The 13,732-nt window shown below is 38.7% G+C and overlaps 1 non-coding gene across 1 annotated transcript; it reads left to right on the top strand.

Annotated features, from left to right (window-relative positions):
• The first annotated feature begins 3,712 nt into the window (after nucleotides 1–3,712).
• Nucleotides 3,713–3,786, top strand: TRNAI-AAU (transfer RNA isoleucine (anticodon AAU)). The gene has a single exon. It is a non-coding gene; the product is annotated as a tRNA-Ile (tRNA).
• The last annotated feature ends 9,946 nt before the right edge of the window (nucleotides 3,787–13,732 follow it).

Here is a 13,732-nt window from a genome sequence, read left to right as displayed (position 1 = left end):
AATGTTCACTTGACGCTCAATAAAAATTAAAATAAATTAATCAATATATAAATATACAAATAACTTTGCACTCAATTCACACTCAGCTAAACTGAGAAAATAGGCACCCTGATATAAAATCTAGTTCAAATGTCAACTGTATGTCTTTAATAATCCTCAGTAGTGACACCTACCCTCTCTGCTCCCCCTCAAAAATGGGCATGGTGAAGAGAAGAAACAAAGAGATTTTTGGGACAAGTGACAGAAAGCCTCAAGATAGAAATTTTAGTGAAGAAAAGGAGTCTAGCAGTGGGGATGGCCTTGGGGATGGGCGGTGTGCATGGAGGCCATTGTCCTTCTGACAACTCGTTCTCCTTGTCCCTTTTCCAGGGTCCAACGCACTGTATTTCCATGGGACTGTCAAGTACTTTCTCTACCTGATTATCTCTGCCACCTGATTGTCACCTCAGCCCTTGCACTGCTCTTTCTTACCGCTGAAACTAATCACAGTCAGACACAATGCCTATTTTCCTTCTTTCTTTCTTTTTTTTTTTTAAGGTATCAATAGACTTCCACTCTAATTTCTGTCCATGAAGACATATTTTTTTTTTCTTTTTTCCTTTTCTGGATCTCCAGGACCTAGAATGATGCCAAAGCCAGAGTGAATGTATGAAACCTTTTATTTTTCTCCTGACTTTCATGTTACTGCCATAAATATTCATATATGCTATTTTTCTCCTACCTTAAAATAATGAATTTTGATACATAATTTGTGGGCAACACATGTTCCAAAAAATGTAAAACTGTACAAACATGCTGCAAAATCCATTTGCTTGCACTGATTTCTCAAATACCCCACAGACACACACACACACACACACACGCACACACAACCCAAAGCCACCAGGCCTCTCTAACTATGACCCGGGAATCCGTAAATGTGCTTATAAGACTCATCCTGGTGTACAGAAGCCAAAAAAGACAAAAGTTTGACCCAACCAGACTTCCTGGGTGCGTTGCCTCATACACTAACATTCCCCAAAGAACTTTTCTTTCATTTTTCAACATTACACCAACCCCCACTGGAGGGCAGCAAATACTTTCAGTGGAAGAATCCCCTTCCAAGAATCCTAACCAAAAACAAAAAACCAAACCCACATTGCCATGGAGTCGATTCCGACTCATAGGGATCCTATACGACAGTGTAAGAATCCTAAGATCCCCAAAATGTTTGTGGACACTTTCTTTCCAACGTGTCATGAAAGCCTTTTAACTGGGAAATTCACATTGTTTACCCATGAAAATTTTCATTACTATTCAGAAGTTAAAAAAACTTAATAATCTTGATGTATTCTTGGTATGTCCTAACTATTTAATATTCCAAGATTATTAGATGTTCTGTCGAAAGCTCTTTGAAATTAATGGTAATCATTATGTTTAAAAATACTTTAAAATTTGCTTTATTTAACCTTACATTCGTTATATAAATAATTCCCCTAAAGTCTTTCCCTTTGAAGAATTCTCAACGTATTAATGACATCATGTTGATTAAACCAAATGAAAAAGACCTTTGGAAAGAAGAAAAAAATTGATGGAGACTCCTGATGACATTTGACTTGACACCGGAAGTCCCTAGGGGTCGATTTCAAAGCGGATAAGCTTTTGACTTCCTCACTTGACAGAAAACCTGTACATTCCATGCTCTGAATCTGAAGGGAACCAGGTCAACCGGCTCCACGGAGACGGGGATCTTTGGGGCAGCGGCCTTCTCTTGAGACCCGCCTCTACCCTCTTGGAAGCCACGGAAACAGAGAGGAACGGGGCAGGGGAGGCGCTGGCACTGGCTACCGGTGGGCGAAGGCCTGAGTGTTAGCGTCTCTAGGGACAAGATGTACTGTTTTCAAGCCCAGGCCAACAGAGAGGGCAGGAGAGTTCTTGCGTTGGTCACAATATATACGCTCTTCTATGTTCGGTTAATGGCAATGGGTGGTTGTTTTTTATATGTTCCGTAAGGAGGAAGGATCTCCGGTACAAAATTAGTTCATTTCTAAGCTCAGAAAACAGATGTTTTCCCACCCTGTTTCACACAAGCAAGGCCTTTCCTGTATTGGGCAAACCCAATCAACGCAATTACGATGAAACTGGCCTTCAGTCTCAAGTTCCCTGTACAGAATAGAGTTTTTCTAGATGCCCCAGGCTGGATAATCTCAAAGCCGTCTTTTCCTCCAGGAAATTCTCCTAGTGACGGTACACTTCTTTCACTCATACTTTTTGCCTATTAAAACGACCAAGCAAACTCCACTATTCACAACAATCAAAGTCTTTCCTCAGGCCCCATTCCTTTACAAACACAGGCGTGCTAGCGACAGGAAGGGAGCATTTAATTTTAAGAAACTCCTCAGTATTCTCCCATGGAAATTACTCTTGTGTATGCCTCTCTAGGGAAAGAAATTACCCTTTAGGAACCAGAGCCCCAGGCCCTCAGGACCGAACTCTGGAATCCCGTGAGTGCGCACTAGGGGCCGGGCAGCTAGCTGCAGGGATATGACCTCGGAATGTCAAGGTGCAGCCCAGATACATGGGGTGGGGTGATTTTCAAGACTGGACTCTATATTGTTCATCCCTGGGACATCACACATCTTTATATTCGGCTTCACACAGGCCTAAAAAAAAAAATCGATTTACTGGAGGAGAATGAAAACTGTGATATATTTTTCCTTTCTTTCTTCTTCCTGCCGTTTTCACTATCTTCCCTTCACATTCCTTTTTTTTTGCTTGGGTAGAAGGGAGTCGCCTTTTTCCAGGTTTTGCCTTAACCGTCGCTTAGTATAGCCGACCCACACACTCAGTACTTAGTTTAGAAATTGCAGTTGCCCCACATCAGTAGGGAGAAGATGGCGGAGCCTGCGCTCTTCCACCCCAGAGGCCATTTTTTTCTGGGTGGTGGCTGGGACAGAGAGAGCAGCTTGAAACCTCCGAAATAATCTCAACATCAAGACCTCCACTGTTTGAATATTGCAGGTAATGATTAAAAGAATATATTGGCCAGTTAGCAAAAGCTAGAGCCTTTGTTTATTTTTCCAAAACCTGATCATCAGCCAAGATGATATTCTGTACGCTTTTTCCAATTCTTGAACTGAAATTATTGGCCAACCTACAATGCTGTGCGGGCCCCCGGGACACTAGTAGAAGAATGAGACAACACAGTCCTCGGCGTCAGGGAAAGGAAAGAGGACATGAGCGGTTAATGACAATAAAATCGCAAAGTGGACCGACAGAGATCCATGCCGCAGGGCGTTTTCTTGAACACGGAGAAGGGTCATCTGCCCAGGATTTCGGAACAGGCAGGGAAGATCCACCAGGAATTCTCAGGACGTGAGAGGCGACAAAATCGACCAGGTCCTTCCCCGGGAGGTGTCTGAATCTTTCTCAAAGGCTTCCTGGGGTGCGCTGAAGGAGCCCTCTCTAGTGAATGTTTCTCTTAGGACGAAATCAACGGCTCCAGAACGTCTTATTTTCCATAGGAGAAGTGAATTCATTTCTGCTGGAGGTAGAGATTTTGTTTTTCTTTTTGCGGGAGTGAGGAAAGGGGAAATAAAAAACATACTCATTGAAAAAGGAGTGTCATTTAATCATAGTTAAGATCATATAAAGCGAGTATCGTTTGGATGAATGAAGAAGGTGAGAAAAATCTTCCTAGTGTCTGAACATAAAAAAATTTTACCCCTGAGGTGGTCGGTTAGCTCAGTTGGTTAGAGCGTGGTGCTAATAACGCCAAGGTCGCGGGTTCAATCCCCGTACGGGCCAATGGAAAAAGTTCTTTGATTAAAAAAAAAATCTTGCTATCCTCACTGTACACCCAGCTGCACGTTGAAAATAACCTCTGTGACATCAAATCTAGATCAACTGTGGACTTTATTTCCCTAATCCTCAGTAGTGACACCTATACCCTCTTTGTTCCCCCTGTAAGGGGGGGAGGCGGGACAGTCTTCTGGAACAAGTGTTATAAAGCCTTATGATAGAAATTTGAGTGAAGAAAACCAGGTTAAGAGTGGGGATGGTCTTGGAGATGGGGTGTGCCTCTGATGGCCGCTGTGCATCTCAGCATCTCATTTTCCTTGTGCCTTTCTCAGGGTCCAGCTCACTGTGACTCCTTGACACCATCAAGCACTTTCTCTACCTGATTATCTCCTCTACCTGAGTGTTTATTCATCCCTTATAATGCGCTTTCCAACTCTTGAACATGGTGATTCTACTTATTAAATACAATCAAATATAATGCATATTTTCATTTTTTTTAACTTTTATTGAGCTTCAAGTGAATGTTTACAAATCAAGTCAGTCTGTCACATATAAGTTTACAGACATCTTACTCCATACTCCCACTTGCTCTCCCCCTAATGAGTCAGCCCTTCCAGTCTCTCCTTTCGTGACAATTTTGCCAGCTTCCCACTCTCTCTATCCTCCCATCCCCTCTCCAGACATTAGATGCCAACACAGTCTCAAGTGTCCACCTGATATAATTAGCTCACTCTTCATCAGCATCTCTCTCCTACCCACTGTCCAGTCCCTTTCATGTCTGATGAGTTGTCTTCGGGGGTGGTTCCTGTCCTGAGCCAACAGAAGGTCTGGGGACCATGGCCGCCGGAATTCCTCTAGTCTCAGTCAGACCATTAAGTATGGTCTTTTCATGAGAATTTGGGGTCTGCATCCCACTGATCTCCTGCTCCCTCAGGGGTTCTCTGTTGTGCTCCCTGTCAGGGCAGGCATCGATTGTGGCCGGGCACCAACTAGTTCTTCTGGTCTCAGGATGATGTAGGTCTCTGGTTCGTGTGGCCCTTTCTGTCTCTTGGGCTCTTAGTTGTCGTGTGACCTTGGTGTTCTTCATTCTCCTTTGCTCCAGGTGGGTTGAGACCAATTGATGCATCTTAGATGGCCGCTTGATAGCATTTTAGACCCCAGACGCCCCATTTCAAAGTGGGATGCAGAATGTTTTCATAAGAGAATTTTTTTGCCAATTGACTTAGAAGTCCCCTTAAACCATGGTCCCCAAACCCCCGCCCTTGCTCCGCTGACCTTTGAAGCATTCATTTTATCCTGGAAACTTCTTTGCTTTTGGTCCAGTCCAATTGAGCTGACCTTCCATGTATTGAGTGTTGTCCTTCCCTTCACCTAAAGCAGTTCTTATCTACTAATTGATCAATGAAAAACCCCTCTCTCCCTCCCTCCCCCCCTCGTAACCACAAAGGTATGTGTTCTTCTCAGTTTATACTATTTCTCAAGATCTTATAAAAGTGGTCTTATACAATATTTGTCCTTTTGCCTCTGACTGATTTCACTCAGCATAATGCCTTCCAGGTTCCTCCATGTCATGAAATGTTTCACAGATTCGTCACTGTTCTTTATCGATGCATAGTATTCCATTGTGTGAATATACCACAATTTATTTAACCATTCATCCGTTGACGGACACCTTGGTTGCTTCCAGCTTTTTGCTATTGTAAACAGAGCTGCAATAAACATGGGTGTGCATGTATCTGTTTGTGTGATGGCTCTTGTTTCTCTAGGGTATATTCCAGGGAGTGGGATTTCTGGGTTGTATGGTAGTTCTGTTTCTAACTGTTTAAGATAACGCCAGATAGATTTCCAAAGTGGTTGTACCATTTTACATTCCCACCAGCAGTGTATAAGAGTTCCAATCTCTCCACAGCCTCTCCAACATTTATTATTTTGTGTTTTTTGGATTAATGCCAGCCTTGTTGGAGTGAGATAGAATCTCATCGTAGTTTTAATTTGCATTTCTCTAATGGCTAATGATCGAGAGCATTTTCTCATGTATCTGTTAGCTGCCTGAATATCTTCTTTAGTGAAGTGTGTGTTCATATCCTTTGCCCACTTCTTGATTGGGTTGTTTGTCTTTTTGTGGTTGAGTTTTGACAGAATCATGTAGATTTTAGAGATCAGGCGCTGGTCAGAGATGTCATAGCTGAAAATTCTTTCCCAGTCTGTAGGTGGTCTTTTTACTCTTTTGGTGAAGTCTTTAGATTAGTACAGGTGTTTGATTTTTAGGAGCTCCCAGTTATCTGGTTTCTCTTCGTCATTTTGGGTAATGTTTTGTATTCTGTTTATGCCTTGTATTAGGGCTCCTAGGGTTGTCCCTATTTTTTCTTCCATGATCTTTATCGTTTTAGTCTTTATGTTTAGGTCTTTGATCCACTTGGAGTTAGTTTTTGTGCATGGTGTGAGGTATGGGTCCTGTTTCATCTTTTTGCAAATGGATATCCAGTTATGCCAGCACCATTTGTTAAAAAGACTGTCTTTTCCCCAATTAACTGACACTGGTCCTTTGTCAAATATCAGCTGTTCATACGTGGATGGATTTATATCTGGGTTCTGAATTCTGTTCCATTGGTCTATGTGCCTGTTGTTGTACCAGTACCAGGCTGTTTTGAGTACTGTGGCTGTATAATAGGTTCTGAAATCAGGTAGAGTGAGGCCTCCCACTTTCTTCTCCTTTTTCAGTAATGCTTTGCTTATCCGGGGCTTCTTTCCCTTCCGTATGAAATTGGTGATTTGTTTCTCTATCACCTTAAAAAATGACATTGGAATTTGGATCGGAAGTGCGTTATATGTATAGATGGCTTTTGGTAGAATAGACATTTTTACTATGTTAAGTCTTCCTATCCATGAGCAAGGTATGTTTTTCCACTTAAGTATGTCCTTTTAAATTTCTTGTAGTAGAGCTTTGTAGTTTTCTTTGTTTAGGTCTTTTACATCCTTGGTACGATTTATTCCTAAGTATTTTATCTTCTTGGGGGCTACTGTGAATGGTATTGATTTGGTTATTTCCTCTTCGGTGTTCTTTTTGTTGATGTAGAGGAATCCAAGTGATTTTTGTATGTTTATTTTATAACCTGAGACTCTGCCAAACTCTTCTATTAGTTTCAGTAGTTTTCTGGAGGATTCCTTAGGGTTTTCTTTGTATAAGATGATGTCATCTGCACATAGAGATAATTTTACTTCCTCCTTCCCAATCTGGATGCCTTTTATTTCTTTGTCTAGCCTAATTGCCCTGGCTAGGACTTCTAGCACGATGTTGAATAAGAGCGGTGATAAAGGGCATCCTTGTCTGGTTCCCTTTCTCAAGGGAAATGCTTTCAGGTTCTCTCCATTTAGAGTGATATTGGCTGTTGGCTTTGCATAGATGCCCTTTATTATGTTGAGGAATTTTCCTTCAATTCCTATTTTGGTGAGAGTTTGTATCATAAATGGGTGTTGGACTTTGTCAAATGCCTTTTCTGCATCGATTGATAAGATCATGTGGTTTTTGTCTTTTGTTTTATTTATGTGATGGATTACATTAATGGTTTTTCTGATATTAAACCAGCCTTGCATACCTGGTATAAATCCCACTTGATTGTGGTGAATTATTTTTTTGATATGTTGTTGAATTCTATTGGCTAGAATTTTGTTGAGGATTTTTGCATCTATGTTCATGAGGGATATAGGTCTGTAATTTTCTTTTTTTGTAATGTCTTTACCTGGTTTTGGTATCAGGGAGATGGTGGCTTCATAGAATAAGTTAGGCAGTATTCCGTCATTTTCTATGCTTTGAAATGCATTTATTAGTAGTGGTGTTAACTCTTCTCTGAAAGTCTGGTAGAACTCTGCAGTAAAGCCTTCCAGGCCAGGGCTTTTTTTTTTGTTGGGAGTTTTTTGATTACCGTTTCAATCTCTTTTTTTGTTATGGGTCTATTTAGTTGTTCTACTTCTGAATGTGTTAGTTTAGGTAGATAGTGTTTTTCCAGGAATTCATCCATTTCTTCTAGGTTTGCAAATTTGTTAGAGTACAATTTTTCGTAATAATCTGATATGATTCCTTTCATTTCAGTTGGTTCTGTTGTGATGTGGCCCTTCTCGTTTCTTATTCGGCTTATTTCTTTCCTTTTCTGTATTTCTTTAGTCAGTCTAGCCAATGGTTTATCAATTTTGTTAATTATTTCCAAGAACCAGCTTTTGGCTTTGTTAATTCTTTCAATTGTTTTTCTGTTCTCTAATTCATTTAGTTCAGCTCTCATTTTTATTATTTGTTTTCTTCTGGTGCCTGATGGATTCTTTTGTTTTTCACTTTCTATTTGTTCAAGTTGTAGGGACAGTTCTCTGCTTTTGACTCTTTCTTCTTTTTGTATGTGTGCATTTATCGATATGAATTGGCCTCTGAGCACTGCTTTTGCTGTGTCCCAGAGGTTTTGATAGGAAGTATTTTCATTCTCATTGCATTCTATGAAATTCTTTATTCCCTCCTTAATGTCTTCTATAACCCAGTCTTTTTTCAGGAGGGTATTGTTCAGTTTCCAAGTGTTTGATTTCTTGTCCCTAATTTTTCTGTTATTGATTTCCACTTATATGGCCTTGTGGTCTGAGAAGATGCTTTGTAATATTTCGATGTTTTGGATTCTGCAAAGGTTTGTTTTATCACCTAATATGTGGTCTATTCTAGAGAATGTTCCACGTGCGCTAGAAAAAAAAGTATACTTTGCAGCAGTTGGGTGGAGAATTCTGCATAAGTCAATGAGGTCAAGTTGGTTGATTGTTGTAATTAGGTCTTCCGTGTCTCTGTTGAGCTTCTTACTTTACTGGATGTCCTGTCCTTCTCCGAAAGTGGTGTGTTAAAGTCTCCTACTGTAATTGTGGAGGTGTCTATTTCACTTTTCAGTTCTGTTAGAATTTGTTTTATGTATCTTGCAGCCCTGTCATTGGGTGCATAAATATTTAATATGGTTATATCTTCCTGGTCAATTATCCCTTTTATCATTATGTAGTGTCCTTCTTTATCCTTTGTGGTGGATTTAACTTTAAAGTCTGTTTTGTCAGAAATTAATATTGCTACTCCTCTTCTTTTTTGCTTATTGTTTGCTTGATGTATTTTTTTCCATCCTTTGAGTTTTAGTTTGTTTGTGTCTCTAAGTCTAAGGTGCGTCTCTTGTAGGCAGCAGATAGACAGATCGTGTTTCTTTATCCAGTCTGAGACTCTCTGCCTGTTTATTGGTGCGTTTAGTCCATTTACATTCAGCGTAATTATAGATAAGTATGTGTTTTTTATGTGTTTGGTGCTGTCATTTTGATGCCTTTTTATGTGTGTTGTTGACAATTTCATTTTTCATTTACTTTTTTGTGCTGAGACGTTTTTCTTTGCAAATTGTGTGTTCCTCATTTTCATAGTATTTGACTTTATGTTTGCTGAGTCATTACGTTTTTCTTGCTTTTTATTTTGAGTTATGGAGTTGTTATACCTCTTTGTGGTTACCTTAATATTTACCCCTATTTTTCTAAGTAAAAACCTAACTTGTATTGTCCTATATCACCTTGTATACCTCTCCATTTGGCAGTTCTGTGCCACCTGTATTTAGTCCCTCTTTTTAATTATTGTGATCTTTTACATATTGACTTCAATGATTCCCTGTTTTCAGCGTTTTTTTTTTTAATTAATCTTAATTTGTTTTTGTGATTTCCCTATTTGAGTTGATATCAGGATGCTCTGTTCTGTGACCTTGTGTTGTGCTGGTATCTGATATTATTGGTTTTCTGACCAAACAATTTCCTTTAGTATTTCTTGTAGCTTTGGTTTGGTTTTTGCAAATTCTCTACGCTTGTGTTTTTCTGTAAATGTCTTAATTTCGCCTTCATATTTCAGAGAGAGTTTTGCTGGATATATGATCCTTGGCTGGCAGTTTTTCTCCTTCAGTGCTCTGTATATGTCATCCCATTGCCTTCTTGCCTGCATGGTTTCTGCTGAGTAGTCTGAACTTATTCTTATTGATTCTCCATTGTAGGAGACCTTTGTTTTATCCCTGGCTGCTTTTAAAATTTCCTCTTTATCTTTGGTTTTGACAAGTTTGATGATAATATGTCTTGGTGATTTTCTTTTTGGATCAATCTTAAATGGGGTTCGATGAGCATCTTGGATAGATATCCTTTCGTCTTTCATGATGTCAGGGAAGTTTTCTGCCAATAGATCTTCAACTATTCTCTCTGTGTTTTCTGCTGTCCCTCCCTGTTCTGGGACTCCAATCACACGCAAGTTATTCTTCTTGATAGAGTCCCACATGATTCTTAGGGTTTCTTCTTTTTTTTCAATTCTTTTATCTGATTTTTTTTTTCAGCTATATTGGTGTTAATTCCCTGGTCCTCCAGATGTCCCACTCTGCATTCTAATTGCTCGAGTCTGCTCCTCTGACTTCCTATTGCATTGTCTAATTCTGTAATTTTATTGTTAATCTTTTGTATTTCTGAATGATGTCTCTCTATGGATTTTAGCAACTTATTAATTTTTCCACTATGTTCTTGAATAATCTTTTTGAGTTCTTCAACTGCTTTATCAGTGTTTTCCCTGTTTTTTTCCGTAGATTGCCTTTTATTTCATTTCTGAGGTCATCTCTGATGTCTTGAAGCATTGTGTAAATTAGTTTTTTATATTCTGTATGTGGCAATTCCAGGATTCTATCTTCATTTGGGAAAGATTTTGATTGTTTAATTTGGGGAGTTGTAGAAGCAGTCATGGTCTGCTTCTTTATGTGGTTTGATATCGACTGCCATTTCCGAGCCATCACTAAGATATTGTAGTGATTTATTCTATATTTGCTCACTGAGTCTTCTCTTGTTTTGTTTTCTTTCAATATACATAGATGGGCTACTAGATTGAGCTGTCTTGATTGTTGTAGCCCTTGACTCACTTATGTCCTATTACCAGCTGGTTTGGGCTGTTATCAGATATATAAGCTTGAGTCCATTCACTATTCTTAGGTAGAATCTGATTTTGGGTCCACCTAGAGAAGCAGTGGTGATAGTTGTGTGCACCAGGCTTCCCCCTTGGTTGTTAGTTCTCAGTCTCTGTCACTCAGGGCAAGTCTTTAGATCTGTGTTTGAGGGTCAGGGTTCGTAGATTGTCATGTATGTGATCGATTCACTTATTTTTCTGAGTCTTTGTTGCAAGAGGGATCCGAGGTAGTGTCGCCTTAGTCAGCCATCTTGGCCACGCCTCCCCATGAGAATTAAAAAAAAAAATTGAATATCAAATAACATAGAAAACAAAGAAACGAGTTTCTCATTGTTAAAAAAAACAAAATTTTCCTTGTTTACTGGGTTGTAGATTTAATTTTCTTGTAGTGCAATCTGCCTTAAAAGCAAGAGTTGTAACACAATAAATTCCTGAATATGGTAATTTGAATATCCTGACTATTTTCAAATCTCATAGAAAGCCAGAAAAGATTTGTTTCCATTTCATAGAGAAAAATGCTTAAGAATTTTATGAAATATGTTATGAATTACATGAAATATATTGTCATACTGAGAACTTTACCACATTTGACCTGAGTTAAAGTTTATGTCATAATTTTATAATTTCAATTTCTGACTTAGTTACAGTTATTGCTTCTTTTAAATCGAATATCATCAAGACCCTATTACTTTTTCCTTTGGAAAAAATTTTGATGCCTTGTGTTTTCAGTAATGGAAGGCATGTTGAATCAAGAAGTCCTGAATTTAGGTTTTGAATTACAAATTTTGATACATCATTTGTGAGTAACACATGTCCCCCAAAAGTAACACTTTTCTAAAATGAGAAAAGTCCTTTTGGTTGCATCGGTTTTTCAAACATGACACACACACAAAATCTAAAGCTGCCAAGACGCTCTAAAGCTGACCAAAAAAGGCCATAAATGTTCTTGGAAGACTTATGAAGCTGTACAAAAGCCAGGAAGTATGACCCAATCCCACTTTGTGGTAGAACTGCCTCTTACCTAAGCCTCCTACTGTAGTGAACGTTTGCCAAAAAACTTTTCTTTCATATTTTCAACATTAATCAAGCCCCCACTGGACGGCAGCAAATACTTTCAGTGGGAAAAGTACCCTCTCAAGTAACCTGAGATCCTGAAAATATTTACGGACAGGTTGTATCCCACATGTCATGAAAGGGTTTTAACTGAGAAATTCACATTGTTTATCCAGGAAATTTTTTCTGACTATTCAGATGTTAAACAACTTAGTAATCTTATCTAATATTATGTTCCAAGATGATTATATATCTAAAAAAAAAAAAAAAAAGCTCTTTGAAATTCAGGTAATTCATTACGTTTAACAATATTTTATTCTAAAGATTGTTTTGAATTGACATTGTTTAATTCTATATTAGTTATATACTTAATTTCCATCATGTCCATCACTTTTTAGAATTATTATTAAAGTCATCCATAGCCATTTTGAAGTTTGTCATTTGCAAGTAAATTTTACTTTGCTAATTCCCTGAAAATGCTTGACCATAATATTTCAATATATTTTACCATATTGTACTTATGAAAAGGACCATAGTTAGTTCTCCCCACCATTCCATGTACAACCAAACTCCAAAAATTAAACCTTGGATCTCTTTATTTCAATTTAAGAAAGCCAAAAACATCCCTTTGGATACACCATCCTTCTTGGGCCTTAAAGATTATATCCAAGGGCCTCAGTGGCCAGAAGGAGACTATACCTGAACCTGACAACTCCTCCCAAGATCAAGGAGAGACCTCATGCACGTTACTGAATTTTAAGGATTTTGTTTACTATTACCCCATGCCATTGCGAATATTTCTTATTATGACTACGTAAACACTACAGAGAGAAATGCAACAACATATCAGAAAATTTCACCAAAAAGCTACTTAACTTCATTCAGTGCCTCCTATGCCTGATATTCCTTTTCTTAATTTTTTTTAGTTACCTAATGATATTGGATCTTAGTTGTGTTCTTTCTTACTGGTTGGGTTAATCATCTTAATCATATACACTACTTTTTTAATGTTTGTAATCCAACTCCCATTTCCCACCAATGTACAAAAAAAATTTCCTAAACAAATTTGTAGGGAAATCTAGTTTCAAACCTTGCGTTAATGTTTTGAAATGTCAAGTTATTCCTCCAAATGTGGTCTTATTCTGTATGTGCCCCCAACCAGAAGATCATAGAAGCAGAGTATAAGAGTTATGGCATGGTAAAGCAGGGGGTCTGTATAGGATATGATAAGTGCAGAAGTAAACATCCATAGAGTACATCCACGCAAAAGAAAACGAAAAACACCCAAACCCATTGCTGTTCAGTGAATTCCAAGCCGTAGCAACCCTATGAACAGAGTACAACTGCCCGATGGGTTTTCCAAGGAGTAGCTGTTGGATTGGAACTGCTGATCATGTAGTTAGCAGCCAAACGCTTAACCACTGCAACACCAGGGGTCCAGGGAAAAGAAAGCACTTTTATAATGGTGTCAAGAAATGTCTGTGAAGATCCATCATCAGAAGGGGCATATGCGAAAGATCACCTTAAAACTGAGGTTACCGCCATGACTGTGATGGACACAGGTTTGAACCGAAACTTCCCTTTGTGCTTTATCCCTTTTTTTTCTGCTTTCAAAATATGTGAGCCCCACCTTAAGTGAACAACTATGTAGTGATATTATGACAAAAATATTATTGGTCTCAGAAAGAACACTTGTTACTGATGTATGACAACGTTATGGCTTACGCATAAGCACATGATAAGAATGTTCCATAAAGGGAAAGGTGAGAATATTCACCGAAAAATGTTTATGTATGCCATTTGTCCCCCAAAAATCTGTGATCATTAACTGCCATGAAAGTTTTATTTGTACTTCATATGTATCTGATGGAGACTGGGTGGCGCAGTAGTTAAGAACTCTGCTGCTAGCCAAAAGGTCAGCAC

The sequence above is a fragment of the Elephas maximus genome, chromosome 1 (assembly GCF_024166365.1).
Source record: "Elephas maximus indicus isolate mEleMax1 chromosome 1, mEleMax1 primary haplotype, whole genome shotgun sequence".
Classification (NCBI taxonomy): Eukaryota; Metazoa; Chordata; class Mammalia; order Proboscidea; family Elephantidae; genus Elephas; species Elephas maximus.
This window is presented reverse-complemented; position numbering and strand designations above follow the sequence as displayed.